Below are 15,461 nucleotides of genomic sequence, written 5' to 3' on the forward strand. Positions count from 1 at the left end.
GTGCGGGATGATGTCTCTTGCACTGCGTTGCGGCGGGCGCTTGCAGACTTCTTTACTCTCAACCCACCCTCCGATACGTCGATATACACCACGTGGGATGCGTGCAAGGCCTCTATTCGAGGTACGTGTCTCGCTCTCAACGCGAATCTTAATAAACTCAGGCGCACTGAAAGGGAGGCCCTGGAGGCGGAGTTAGCTACATTGGAGCAGGCGCATAAGTCGAACCCCTCTAGGTTGACCCTTCGACCCCTCACGGCGGTGCGGGGGAAACTGAGGGCGCACTATAACAACCGGGCTGAATATACCCTCTTGCGTCTCAGACGGGTTTCTTACTCCCAGGGGAACAAAGTGGGGCGTCACCTAGCCCGGCAACTCCGGGATAAGCGTGAGAAGGATTACATTGGGGGCGTACGCGACAACACGGGAGCTGTCCGGCATAGGGACGCGGACAAGGCGGCCGTTTTTGGCCGCTTCTACGCGAACCTTTACTCAGCGGATGCCTTGGACTCCGCAGCCCAGGAGGCGTACCTGGAGGGCCTTCCTATTCCACAGGTCTCCAAGGAATGGAACGACTTGCTCTCTTCCCCCATTTCCAGGGAGGAGGTATTGGGAGCCATCAAGGGCCTGAAGCTTCACAAGGCGCCAGGCCCCGACGGTTACACAGCTCAGTTCTATAAAACTTTTGCCTCGGAACTATGCGATTTCTTGGTTTCACTCTTTAACGCGATGGCATCCGAAGGGCGAACCTCTGAGTCTATGGCGGAGGCCCTGATCACCATTCTCCCCAAAATGGGGAAGGACCTTTCCGAATGTGCTTCCTATCGCCCGATAGCGCTCCTTAATCTAGATGCCAAGTTATATTCCTCTATCCTTGCCGGTCGACTGAAGGATTTGATGCCGGCCCTGATCCACCCGGACCAGTCTGGGTTTATCAAGGGTCGTCAGACCCATGACAATCTACGCCGCGTGATTCACCTGATTGAAAAGGCGGAGCGTTTTCGCATTCCCGCTGTGCTGATAGGACTCGACGCGGAAAAGGCGTTTGACCGCGTGGACTGGGGCTTCCTACACCGTACATTGGCGGCCTTCGGGTTTACACCTCCCTTTATTAGAATGCTTGAAGCCAATTACCATAGCCCTACCTCGCGGGTGCTGGTCAATGGCTGTAGATCGGGGCCGTTCTCGCACTCCCGCGGCACGCGCCAGGGATGCCCGCTGTCGCCGCTTCTTTTCGCCCTCAGCATAGAGCCGCTAGCCTTGGCGATCCGGGAGAATGAACGGATCTTGGGACTTCCCTTTACGGGGGAACAGCACAAGATTTCGCTCTTCGCGGACGATGTGTTGCTCTCTATCCAAGACCCGGTACTATCGCTCCCACACGTCCACAAGGAACTTGCGGTCTTCGAAGCTGTGGCTGGTTTCAGAGTGAACCTCAACAAATCGTGCATTCTGAACCTGACCCTTCCGCCTCCGGAGGTTCAACGGGTTAGCTTGCTTACCCCGCTCCCATGGGCGACCTCCTCCCTGTTGTATCTGGGGGTGCGACTGACCTCTACCTTGGGCGCGCTGTTCCAGGCGAACTTCCCACCAATGCTGGCTGTGATCCGGGCGGAGCTGGAGAGGTGGAAGCCCAAATTTATCTCGTGGCTGGGTAGGGTTCATGCCATCAAGATGGTCCTTCTTCCCAAACTCTTATATCTCTATCAGGCACTGCCCATCCCGATAGGGGTGGATTACTTCCGTCGACTCAAGACTCTCATGCTGAAATTCGTCTGGCAAGGTGGTCGGGCACGGCTTTCCTATGCGGTACTTCGACGTTCACGGGCGGAGGGGGGGGTGGGGTTTCCAGACATGCACCTATATTATAAGGCAGCCCAATTGAGAGTCCTGGTAGAGTGGTCCCAGCGGCTATCCGAAAAGCATTGGCTCCACATGGAACGAAGTGTAGTGGGACGGTCCATTTGGGACCTGGCTTGGAAGCCCAAGGCGGACCGACCCAGGAACGCGTACATTTGCACCCCCACTAGCACGGTACTGAAAGTTTGGGACGCTATTAGTGGCGATGACCGTTGGACAACGTTCCCGTCCCCATTTACTCCTATCCACTTCAATCCAGCCTTTCCACCAGCTCTGACGGATGGTCCCTTTGGGCCTTGGAGAGAGGGTGGATGCAGGTCCCTCACCCACTTATTCCATGGCGTGACACCTCTTACGTTCCATAACTGTATGAGGGATTACGGTGTCTTACCTACTGAACGCTTTCGACATCTTCAACTTCTTCACTGGGCGACATCGCCTGGGGTGGTGGATGCGGCCACGAGACCGTTGACGAAGTTTGAAGACTTTATCCTCCACACTTCCACCATGAAGGGGACGATCTCTTTTTTATACAAGTTGCTCCTTGATACCACGGTGTCCCCCCGACCTCGGTATATGGAGCATTGGGAGACTACACTGGGGCGGGACATAACTGACACTGAGTGGAGGACTCTATGGAGGGATGTGACAACACATAACCATTCCACTGATCTTAGGGAGGCACACATGAAGCTCATCTTCGATTGGTATTTATATCCATCTAAACTACATAGGATTTTCCCAGCTTCCTCTGATAGATGTTGGCGGGGCTGTGGGGAACTGGGGGACTTTCGCCACATTTGGTGGGATTGCCCATCTATCCGACCGTTCTGGTCTGAGATTCTCTCGCACATCAGGGAAGTGGTGGGCTATCCGGTCCCGGACTCATTGGACTTTGTCCTGTTGGGGCTGAGAGACCCATTGCTCCAATACCAGACGAGGGCGGATAAACGCATTCTATGGCTGTGCCTTGGCGCGGCTAAACTAACCCTGGCGGCTGCCTGGAAGAGTCCGACGACTCCGGCTATCTCCTTATGGCATGCTCGTCTGTGGCGCCTCTTGAGTATGGAGAGGCTTTCTGATATCTTTCGGGGGAACTTTAAAAACTTCATGTTCACCTGGGGGCCTTTGGTCCGTTTTCTGTCCCGTGGATTGCCATCAGCAGTGTGTCCCTCGGCGCTCCGTGCGCTCCACCTCTTCCAATTTTAGCCACCTGATTATGTTGTGATGATTTGAATGAATGTTGGTCGCCACCACTAGGGTTGAGGGTGGGGGGTGGGGGGGGTGGGTTGTTACGTTGAGAATGTTTATCTCTCTGTTGCGACAGATTTGCATTAATGGACATACGATCTGGCCTATCTTTGGTCTGTGACCGAGCCTGAGTCGCTCCTCCCCTTTGACATTTGGGATTCACTGCGGCGCAGTGAGCGTACCTCGCCACCACTGGAGGTTACAACTTGAGACTTGGGCGTTGTTTAAGTCGTCGTTCGAAGTTCTTGAGAACATGTTCTAAAAGCACCCCCTGTGTGGGGATACATGGCGGGTTGTCGCCTGTTCCTTCTTCTCTCTCTCTTGCTTACTCTTCCTCTGTTTTTCCTCTCTTTTCCTCTTCTATGATACAACTTGCAAAATAAAAATTTTACAAAAAAAAGATCTGGGTTTAATCCATCACCGTTCTGTAGCCCACTCTGCCACCCCAGTTCAGACATGGCTATATGCAAATCAGTCTGACCCTGTGCCTCATGGGAACAGTCCAGCCCGAACTGCCAAGCCATGCCTTCCCTGGACCGGAAACAAGCTTCCGAGGACCGGTTTCTGGCATTCCAGCCGTCTTCAGCCCGGCTTGCTTGAATCCAGTGGCAAAGTGAGCAGGGGACTCGCGTCTGAGCATACCCTGCCACACTTATGGCGGCCAAATGCGGTACAAAAGGGGGTGGTAATGGATGGAGCATCTGAACCAATCAAACACTCACACCCGGTCAAAAGATCTGGGTTTAATCCATCACCGTTCTTTAGCCCACTCTGCCACCCCAGTTCAGACATGGCTATATGCAAATCAGTCTGACCCTGTGCCTCATGGGAACAGTCCAGCCCGAACTGCCAAGCCATGCCTTCCCTGGATCGGAAACAAGCTTCCGAGGACCGGTTTCTGGCATTCCAGCCGTCTTCAGCCCGGCTTGCTTGAATCCAGTGGCATCACCAACCCCTTTTGTACCGATATATCTGTAAGAGACATTAGTTAGTGATAGATTCCTTACCGACCCACCCATCCTCCCCGTTCTGCGAAATGATATCTAGGGTTATGGTCATCCCCTTTCAGGGCCCTAGTTTTATGGCACCCGTGTTAGTTCTATCATGGCTCTGCGTATCTGGCGCGGAAGAGCTGTGTATCAGAACTGACGTCAGCGCGCATGGGTGGCGTCTAAGTACTTCGACGATGTCATTCCGGCGCTGCCGACGACGGCCGGGGAGCCGCGGACGACGCCTTACCTTATTACAGGTTGTATGATAAGCGTATAGTATAATCATGTGTAGTTCTTTAAGTTCTGTGTTTTTCACGAGCGCTTAGTTCTGTTTGTGATCATTGTGATGATGTTTTTTTAAAAATAATTTTTGCTTTTGTGCACTTTCATTCAATTTGATATGGTAATAATAAGTTTTTGTCATTCCACATATTTCTGAAACCATCCATACATAACAGTCCACTACAAATCCGCAACTTACTATTGTTTTTTCCTGCAACTATCAGCCATTATGATCATGTGAAGATTGCTCAATTTGTGCACTTATGACTATTGTCTACTTGTTCTGCAATGATAATGTATTTATACCATAGGCCCCTTTTCTGCGTCTCAGGCAAGAAAATATTTTTTCATAGTGTTTCCATTCTGTTGCTCAGACAATGTTTAACTTTCTCATCACTTTTTTTCCTTTTCATTGCATAAACGTATATTAATTTTTTTCACTCTATACCCTTATTGCTCCATTCTCATATCTGGCCTGTGAACCCATCTCTGCCCGTTTTACGTGCTCTTCCGTTCACTTAGCGTCATTAGGTAGTTCAGCGGTCTAGTCTTTTCAGCCAAATCCGCACGTCACATTCTTAAGTAGGGCCATGTTGCGCTTGCTCCTTCCGTATCCGGCAACAGCATAGCACTCGGCTCTCGGCACTCCGCGCTTCAACCGAGGTAAGCGCTCCTGCTTCTTTATTATTTTCTTAATCAGCGTCCCGCTTGTGAACACTCGTTCTTTTTATTCCTTTTCCCATTTTTTGACCATAGCGTGCCAACATTTCTGTTTATTTGACGGCAGTACCCGCCTCTCCATGTGAATTTTTATTACTTTGGGCTAAATCCTGACTTTAGACGGGCCATTGTGGTCTTTCACCACCCGTTGCCTGGCTCAGGACCGGGTCGGAAGTATCACTGGTCCCGCGTTCATTGACACGACTTTTTGGTTTTATTCCCTTTCTGATCGCCTAGTCTTTACTCCTATTTCCCCTCTCTCCGTTTACAGATACCGCTACTATCTTATTTATTCAGGTACCTCTTGTCATTTTTACCCTGTAATTTTCACTTCCCCTGGCTCCGCTTCCCCTTCCATTTTTACTTTACTTTATCTTCCCTCCCTTTCAGGGGCTCGCTCACTTATACCTGAGTCTTTCATGTTTTACGTTTCCTGCGCAACAATTTGGAACTCATTATGAAACCGTAGCTGGTGTTTTTTTTTCATGTATACGTTGTTGTTTATGTTTAGATTTTTTCCAGTATTTGGGTGTCTTTCATAGATTCACATGCCTGAATCATTCCCCGTCGTCGAGACGGGAGCCTCCGGTACATAAAAAAGTAATGTCCTATAGACATACATAGAGAAAAATAGGCCTAAGGATCCCACCTTAGTGGCCTATCCACGTCCTTTTGTATAAAGGACCAAACTAAAGTAGGCCCAAGGGTCCCACCTTAGTGGCCTATCTATGTCCTTTTGTAAAAAAGGACCAAGTAAAGAAGACCAACCAATCAGCTACCACCTCCTTCTAGAACCTTCCTGTCAGGAGCCTAGTTCTCCTCAGGATTTCTACTTCTTACTTTAAAAAACGAATTTACTAAATTTATTACATTATGGCTGATGCCCAGAAAAAGGGTCTCTTTAGAGCCTGTTCCTCGTGTGGAAAGAAAAGGCTCCATGCAGAGGACAAGCATGAAACCTGTTTGTATTGCCTCTACCCTCACCATTTAGCCAAGGACTGCAAAATATGTAGGAGCTTCTCAAGCAAGACCCTCAAAGACAGAGAAGGACGCCTGCTACTCTGGCTGAACAGACTGAAGGACAGAACAGATTTCTATAGTGTATGGTCTGTTTCCATGATGATGAGGACAACATAGCTGATGTTTTTCTTTCCAGCACAATGCTCATTTAAAACTTAACATTCGCTACTTTTAATTGATTTTGTCCTAAGGGGATTACCTTAGAATTTAAGGCATTATTAGCTGAGAGACTGACCATATCCATGTTTTTTTGTCTCCTGCCTTACTTTACAGGTCTTCAAAAGTGTTTTTTACAGGTCTCTATAATCATTGGGGGGCTTATATTTAGTTTTGTAGAGTACTATGAATACATTAGTTTTTTTCCTTGAATAATTATGTAGATCTATTTATGTTCATCACCCACCTTTACGTCACTTGTTCCTGTTTCTCCAATTCTCATTACTTTTACAGTCCTCTTATTACAGTGCGACAATGTGATACTGTCCTGAGGGTCAACACACTTTGACTTTTTTCCAATGCCTTCCTAGCTTTTCTCCTATTCTTTTCTTCCCCTCTTACCACCATTTTTTTTTTAAATTCTCAGAATACTTTTGTTTCTTAAATCAGTCTTTAAAGCTCCTGTCACTCACCATGAGTACTATCTAACATTAGTGATTGTCACAAGATATTTTTTTTCCTTCCACTTACTTATTTTAGGGTTTCCACTCACCTGGAGGTTTTTTCTTACTGTACTATATACTGTACCTATTTCCTTTTTGTATCACCCCCAGCCCTGAAGAGTCACGGGTACCCACCTGTTTGACGAAACACGTGTTGTGTGGTTTTTCCTTTGGATTTCCTCTTTAATGAGGATCACAACCATATATAAAACCGAGCAAACCAACTTTTGTTTATCGGTCTTATTTCCTTACTCTTGATAGTCTCATTACAAAGACTGTGATACTTGCACTTTACATGTGTTACAAAACTAACGTTACGTGTGCTCTGGACTCAGTATTTACATGTTACATGGTAGGTCCTGACCTACTCTTTCTCAGGGGTTTTGGGTCTCCCCATACCAAGTAGCACTGTTCTTATCATTGTACTTCATCTTATCGCTACCTGAAGTGCACCATTATTTTCTGAATACTAAAAGCCCTACACAGGATTCTTAGCAAAACGATAATGTCTTCAGCCTTGTCTCTGTCGGCGCTTGTCTCCGTTGCAGTTAGACCCATCTCGTCGACGAAGGTAATGCCATCTATTGTCGATGCTTCGTCATCGGCGACGAAGAGTAAGAAGATCCCGTCGACGGTTGCATCGTCGACGAAGACCACCTAGTCGACTGCTACCTAGTCGACGATGACTGACTTGTCAACAACAGCCACATCGTCAACGAAGATTGCCTCGTCGACGAAGATTGCCTCGTCATCGAAGACATCTTCGATGAAGATTGCCCCGTCGACAAAGTCGTCTGTCTCGTCGGCGGTCACTATCCTCACACCATCTCCATCGTTGATGCCACCGTCGACAGCAAAACCGTTGACGCCTCTTCTGTCCTCTTGCACTGAATTGCAAGTTTGGTCACCCACACCCTCTACCGCCTCTTTTGCCCCACCGGCTATGACACCTTCTTTGCTAGAAAGACGTGGCTCTTCCTTGAAAGCTCTTTCGTCACTTAAATTACCTGACTAATTACTGGATTCTGATGGCGATGAAGAGCAATCAGATTTTGACGACAGATTCTGCACTGCTAGGAGTCTCTCAGAGTTGCTCATTAAATATCAAGATGAGGATCAGGACGAAGAACCGTTCTCTGAGCCTTTACATCAAGCTCCTGCCACAGTGCCCAGAGCACAGATGCCTTTAGCCCTTCTCAAAAACTTACAGTACATGTTGGAGGGTGTTTGGGCCAATGTCAGCGGGCTCGATAAATCTTGCACTCTAACCATGGGTTCCACTCAGCAACTCTGGGCAATAGCTTGCTTAATCTCAACAAACGGCCCCATCAACGCCGGGGATGTGTGGCTTCACCTTGGGGGTACCCAATAGGGACCATCTCACAGGGAAAGCAAGGACAGGTTTGTAGGAGAGTAGGGTCTGCAGTCCTATGGTCACCCCAGATTTTTGCTTTTTGCTTCACTGGTTTACGACTTTCCCTGGCTGTGGGCCTGCTAATCAGACCACAGCCTAGCTGTTCTCTCTCTAAATTGACATCCATGTACTTTAGGTGCATTTACCAATTGATATTGGGTCACTCTTGTAAGTCCTTGTACAGTGTACCATAGGTACCCAGGGCATAAGTGAACCCAAGGCCTACCAGGGGCTGCAGCATGTATTATGCCACCCCTGGCTGGCCATCCAAACCTGACACAACTGGCTGATCAATCAGCTGGGGCAAGGTGGTGTAATCACCCTTTGCTTTAGATATAGTATACCTATATCTGAACCTAGAATGGACACATATACTCCTATAAGTCACTCCTATGGCAGGCCATAACAATCCTGGAGGCAGAGACCTTGGAATTATGTGAGATAGTGCTCTGGCATAAGCTGAGCCTGTCTACAGATTTCGGAAACAAGTCCTTTAGCTGTTTCCATGATAACGCTATACCATATACTCTTAAGTGCATTATAACCTTGCGGTTATTGCTAACTTTGGCATAACATTATCAAAACATGTCGAGTAAGGTGTCATACGAATTGGAATACTACCCCCTCGCCAATTCTGGCGACGGGGGTAGCATTCCACTCTTTTAGAGGGACACGACATGTATGTAACTGTGAACCCCGGTTAAAGTTAACTCGAGCCTCAGCATCACAAAATGGATGCTGCCACCACAGACACAAGTCTGACCTCCTGCTGCTGGGAGTCCTTCCAGCGAGGGAGGCTTGGACAAAGGGTTTCCTGCCTTGGGAGGTGCTAGCACCACCCCAGACAGGATTTTGTGTATTGAGACATGCCTGGGACACACAAGGTGCCCTGTGTATACACCGGTTCAAACCAGTTGCTGGGGCACTCCAGCCCCAGTTCTGGTGCGGGACCGGACAAAGGATAGGGGGTGTAACCATCCCCCTTCCTGGTCCCACCCATGGGAGGGGCCTAGTGATAGTGCAGCCCCCTTTAGCAGGATAAAGGTAGGAGCTGGTCCCATCCCAAATCAGATTAATCCTAAACTGAAATTCTACAAGAAGAAACTCTGGACTTCGACTTTCTACACAGAAGACTGAAGAAATCTCCCTTGTGGGCAAGGAGTGTCCACCCTGCACAAGCAGGCACCATCAAGTGTCCAGCGGCTTCACCTTGTCGTCTTTCCTTGAGGATCCAGACTTCAGAGCCCGACGAGACCCGGATTCCCAGACCTCTCTGACCTCAACTCACATCTGCAGCACAGCTGAGATCCGTGGGTGCGACGAGACACGTGGGACCGGCCATCTTGGAGAAACTGCACTTCCCTTCCAGCACGACTTCTGAGGTAACCTCGACGAAGTGCTTTGGGGATTGAGAAGCCCCAGCCCTGAGCAGCTCCTGCACCGAAGACCAGCCCTCCAGCATCCACGAGATCCGCGTGGGGCCCTTCTGCCTGTTTGCTGCTCGACGCGTTGTCTGGTCACTTGCCGGCTGGCTAGTGGCCTCCTAGACAATGATCCACGACATCAACACTGCTGGTCTGTAGGGGGGAAGAGCCAAGTCGCGGACCAAGATGGCCGCTCGGGCTCCCGGCTCCGCCGGCCGCGGTCTCCCGCCGCCACATCTAGCGCCCTAGCTAGCGCCTCTTTTGTGCTCCCGTGCTGCGGAGATGTAGCGGTGCAGATCTATGCACGCCCGAGCTCTTTGGCGGCTTCCTAGCCGGAGATGCGCCGCCTTGAAGTTTGCGGCCCGCCCCTGCCTGCAGCCGGGGTCTGGGGTACTCAACTGCCCAGCCACTAACGCAACAACAACGGCAGGGTGCGTGGCGGAAGTGCCGGTCTGGGAGGATGACGACCCGGCCCTACCTGATTGTGACGGCGATTTTCACGCAACGCCGCAGCAATGTTTAGATTCGATTTGCTGCTTTCCCCTGATTATCGGAGCAACGATCCCCCTTCAGCTGGTCATTATGTGTGTGGGCGCCCTGAGAAGATTGTGTCGATCCCGATGGCGGTGAGTGTATCCTGATGCCTATGCTGGGACTGTTTGCCTGCTGATTGATTAGCTACACCGGGACACTCTCCGCCTAGTGGTATACGCTCCGTGTGGGTGCGCCTTGCACGTGATTGCGCCTGAGGGGACCGATACTGATCCTTCACTGATCGGCTGGGGCCACGAAAATGTTGTGATCAGACACCTGGGGCGGATTGGCCTGGTGCGCTGGAGCCTGGCTGGATACGAGGATTGTCGCTACTGGGGGTGAGATGGAGAACCTTCAGCTGGGGGATAGCATGGCGGACATTGTTTACTTGCAATTCGCACGACGGAATCAGATGGAGACCGCAGGGAGAGACCTGGATGCTGTGATCCGTGGAGATCTCTAGACGTAACGACTTCTACCCTGATAAGCGGATTGCTGGATGTAGTGTGCCATGTTGCTTGCTGGCAGTCGGCTCACGGGTGCTTCCGGTACTTGGTGGTCTCGGGGCTAGATGGTGACGTCCTATGGGCCCACGCTCGACAGAGGGTTGGTGGCGCTGGGTGGTGTCCAGTCATCACTGCGGAGGCTGAATAACCGACGATGGTATCACTTATGGGAGCATTACCCGGTTCTAATGACTAACTGATCAACGGCGGCGGGTGGAGGTGGCACTATGGCAAGCCCTTTTTCCCTCTGTTCTGGGCGGATGTTGAGGATTGAGCACCATCTCTCACGCTCACTGATGACCCCTGGACAGTCGGATAGCTACGTCCTCCGAGCGATATCATTGTGTACTATCGTGTCTTTGGAAGACATCCTCTTCCCAGTCGGGTACTTTGATCCACCTACACCTGTGACGGAGAGATTGGTTTGCAATCGTAAATTGGACTGGGCGGGCCTGGGTCGAGTATTGTAATGCTATTTCAGTGCGATCTGGTGCGGGACTCTCTACCTATGTTATGATGGCGCTAACAGCAGACTGGCAGGGATTGTACCCACTCATTATACGTGTACTGTATTGCATTCAGGCTTACTGTTTGGAGTGGGTGTCTTCTGTGGCTGGGGGGGGGGGGGGGGGGCGGCGTGGGCTGGGGGTCTGTCCTGGTTTCCTCCTCCGTTTTCCCCTTTTCTCTTTCTTTTTTCTGTTTCTTCCTTTAGATTCTAACTTAAGTCGAGCTATAGCTCTATTCTGTTTTCTTCTACATTTCGGGTTCCATAACGGGCGGCAGGCACGCTGCTGAGGGGGAGGCCGTAGCCGGAGGCAGGGTGGGGGGTTTGGGGGGGGGTATTACTGTTTTTCTTTTTTCTTTTTCGTTCCTAGGGCCCCTTTGTTCTTACCTGTTATTCTTGGCTTTCCCTGTATCCCTTGTTCTTTCCCCTTCTTCTTTGTAACCAAGCGATGGGTTGTTTACCGTACGTTTCTCTGGTCCGAATCATGAGGGGCGATGTTTCTTGAAACAGACTTAAGTTGCAGCAGGCATGTACTGTATTGGCGTGCGATCTGTACTGTTCATTGTCTATCCTGTTTAATACGCATTAGTATCAACGCCCTGTCTTTATTAGTCCTGCTGCGAAGATCCTGATTACAGACAGCCCTTGATGTAATGATTGTTCGATTGTATGGCATCCTAACCTGGTTTTCCCTAAACTTAAAAAAGAAACCTTTTCCATCCTGGTACCTATATGGTACGATCATTATCCTGAGTTGCAATGGGGCAATGGGGAGGCGGAATGCTGAGTACTTCTGGCTTTTATTGATTTGCTGCCCGTTATTGTAACTGCTTTGTGTATCAATAAAGGTTTACCAAAAATGTAAAAAAAAAAACACTGCTGGTCTGATTGCTCCAGACTGGCCCTTGCTTCCCTGAAAAGGAGAAGCGCCCCGGACCCTCCTGGTCCGCACCAGACGTCTTTTCCACTCACCGTGTGGGTTGCCTTTGCCAAGGCCTGTTGACACCGAATCCGGAACCAACACCGCCGACAGCGAGAGCCTGCGTGGGACAGCTCGTGCCTCCATCCTGGTCGTCGAAGACACCTCCTGGTCCACGTGGCTGCAGAGTCAAGCGTCCACTCTTCCCCTGATCGCGACGACAGCATCTGGTTCCACTCCGGTCACTGGCTAGTGACTTTGAACATTGTCCCCTCCGCTTTCAGGTCTTCAGCATTCCTGATCCACCCTTGGATCACACCGGACATCTTCCTACTGGTCGCCTGCAGCATCTTTTCTTTCAGGCTCCATAGACTTCAATGCAGAAACCTGACACAACTTCGCACCTATGCACCCGCAGCCCGTGGGTGAGGTAACAAGAGCATTTCGGTGCTCAAGGGTAGATTGACTCTCCTAGTGTCCAGTTTCACAGTCATTTTAGTCCTAACTAGTCAGGATTGTCCGTACTCACCTTTCTCTTGAACTGTACTGTCCATAGACGTTGTTACGCATCTCACGTGTGAGTTCACACTCTGCACACGCGTTCCGTGGGCCTCCTATTACTTACCTAAAGTTAGGGTAGTGTAGTCCCAGCGATCCTACAGCCGCTGGACAGCTCCATTCCTTCTATCGACTTCCTTATACCATGTACTTAGTATATGGTCTGATGCGCCCCTAGGGCAACATTGTAACTTGTGCAACTTAACGTATTTTTCTTAAGAGTCTTGTCATCTGCTTAGCCCTCTGATCTCATAAAGAGTTCAGAGGTGTTTGATAGTTAATAAATATCTTGTTTATTTTCATAACTACCTGTGTGGTGTCCTTTCATTTGGTATTCAAGGGGTTATATGTGTTAAAACAGCTGGCTTCACATGCCAAAAGAGTTTAGCCTAAGACTGCTTTGTCCATTCTGTGAGAAGTTGGCCCGATATGCAGCGTTCGCTATTCTAGCGACCACTATGTATCGTTCCAAACGACCCTTATGGTGATTGGTTATAAGTCAACCTTAGACCAGCTATCCTAGTAGCGTGGATACGAGCAGACTTCGGGCTAAACTCTAGAGGGCGTGTTAAGCCAGCTGTAATACCATCGCATACCCCTTGAACACCAAGTGAAAGGACACCACACAAGTGTTATGAAAATAAACAGGATATTTATTAGAATCACAACAGCCCTGTACTCTTTATGAGGACAGGGTACTAAGCACAAAACAAAAGCTCTTAGAAAATACTTCAAGTGCACAGTTTAACACAAGTGCCCGAGGGCACAGAAAGTTTAGTGGTCTCGGGGGGACCCGATAAGGCAAGTCGGAAGCGAGGGACTCGGGACCCTAGAGTAAGGAGGCTATGCAGGCACCGAAATGCCGAAGTTACCTAGCCACGAGGGCTGCGGTTGTACCAGTCTTACAGGCGTCGGGGGTCTTCGCTGACGAGCCAGGAGCCGGAAGAAAAGGAGTTGCTGGCCGGCGACCAGTGATGAATAGTTCGTAGAGATCCAAGCCTGGATCAGTGATCGTTGATACCTGAAAGCAGAGGGGACCAAGTTCGTGCTACTAGCCAGTAGTCAGAAGGTACCAGGGAGGCACCGGTTGGCCGTCACCTCGACTAGGTGAGTGGGCGACGCTAGGCTCTGCAGTCTCACGGACCAGGAGGCGTTGTCGGCGACCAGGATGGAGGTGCGAGCTGTCCCACGAAGGTTGATGCTGTCGGCGTCGCTGGGCCCAGGATTGGGGCAACAAGCCTTGGCAGATCTCAGAGCCACGTGGTGGGCCTAAGATGGCGTCTTGAGTGGACCAGGAGGGTCCGGGGTGCTCCTCTCGAAAAAGGGAGCAAGGGCCGATCTGGAGCAACCAGACCAGCAGCGTTGGTTGTCGGATGTCGTCAAAGAAGGGCACAAGCCAGAGCTAGTGACCAGACAACATGCTGAGCAGCGAGCAGAAGGGCCCCACGCAGATCGTGGAGATGCTGGGAGACTGCACTTCGGTGCTGGAGCTACTCAGGGTCGGGGCTTCTCGGACCCCAGAGCACTCACCAGAGAATTGCTTCGATGGTCGTGCTGTTTAAGAAAGCGTGCAGGTTTTGATGATGGCCGGTCCCTCGAGGGCTTGTCGCACCCACAGATCTCAGCTGAGCTGACGACGTGGGTAGAGGTCAGAGGTGCCAGGGAAGCCGGTTCTCGTCGAGCTGGGCCGTCGGATCCTTGAGGAAGGACTTGCAGCAAACCGCAGAGTTCTTAGATGGTGCCTGCGGATGCAGGGTGACTACTCCTTAGCCACAAGGTAGAAATCTTGAGAAGAGTCTCGAAGTCCTTTCGTAGAAAGTATTCTTGATTCAAAGATGATCTAATTTGGAAGGGTCCCCGCTCCGGTCTTTATCCTAAAGAAAGGGGTGGGTACATGACTAGGTCCTGCCCTAAGGGTGGGACCAGGAAGGGGGGTAGTTACACCCCTCTCCCCCTGCTGGACTTTCCCCAGGTTAGGGGCTGCGCGCCCCTGGAACTGGTTCTAGCTGGCAGATGCGTAGTGAGCACCGGGGTGCCACTCCGCAGTCACCTTCTCGCAAAGCCCTACCTACCCAGAATACACAAACCCTGTCTGGGACGGTGCGAACACCGCCCTTGACAGGAAACCCTTTGTCCAACTCTCCTAGCTGGAAGGACTCCCAGCAGCAGGAGGTCAAACTCGTGTCTGTGGTGCCAGCGTCCATTTTGTGGAGCTGAGGCTTCAGTTAACTTTAACCGGGATTCACAGTTACGTACATGTCGTGTCCCTCTAGAAGGGCGGAATGCTAACCTCGTCGCCAAAGTTGGTGAGGGGGCAGCATCCCGATTCGTATGACACCTTACTCGACATGTCTTGATAACGCGATACCGAAGTTACCGATATGATACGCGTTATCATGGAACAGCCATTGGGTCTTGGTTCCGCAAGCTGCAACCGGGCTCGGCTCGTGCCAGGGCCCAATTCACACGGTTCCATGCACTCTGCCTTCAGGATTGTCAAGGCCTGCCATAGGAGTGACTGATAGGAACTCGGGTGTCCATTTTAAGGTTAGGTATAGGGATACTATACCTACAGCAACGGGCGAGTATGCCACGTGGCCCCAGCTGTCGTGCAGCCAGTTGTGTCAGATTTCGATGGCCATCCAGGGGTGGCATAATACATGCTTCAGCCCCTGGTAGGCCCTGGGTACACCGATGCCCTGAATTACAGGGTCTGACAGGGTGGCCCAGTTCCAATTGGGTAATGCACCTAAGGTACACATATCAATTTAGCGAGAGAACAGCTAGGCTGGGGGTCTGATATGCAGGCCCACAGCCCAA

General features: G+C 50.6%; 1 protein-coding gene across 1 annotated transcript in view; it reads left to right on the forward strand.

The window, feature by feature from the left end:
• TSPOAP1 (TSPO associated protein 1) overlaps window positions 1-15,461 on the forward strand; it is a 2,768,302-nt gene that overhangs the window by 2,729,831 nt on the left and 23,010 nt on the right. The gene's annotated exons all lie outside the window — the stretch shown is intronic.

The sequence above is a fragment of the Lissotriton vulgaris genome, chromosome 2_1 (assembly GCF_964263255.1).
Source record: "Lissotriton vulgaris chromosome 2_1, aLisVul1.2, whole genome shotgun sequence".
NCBI lineage: Eukaryota > Metazoa > Chordata > Amphibia > Caudata > Salamandridae > Lissotriton > Lissotriton vulgaris.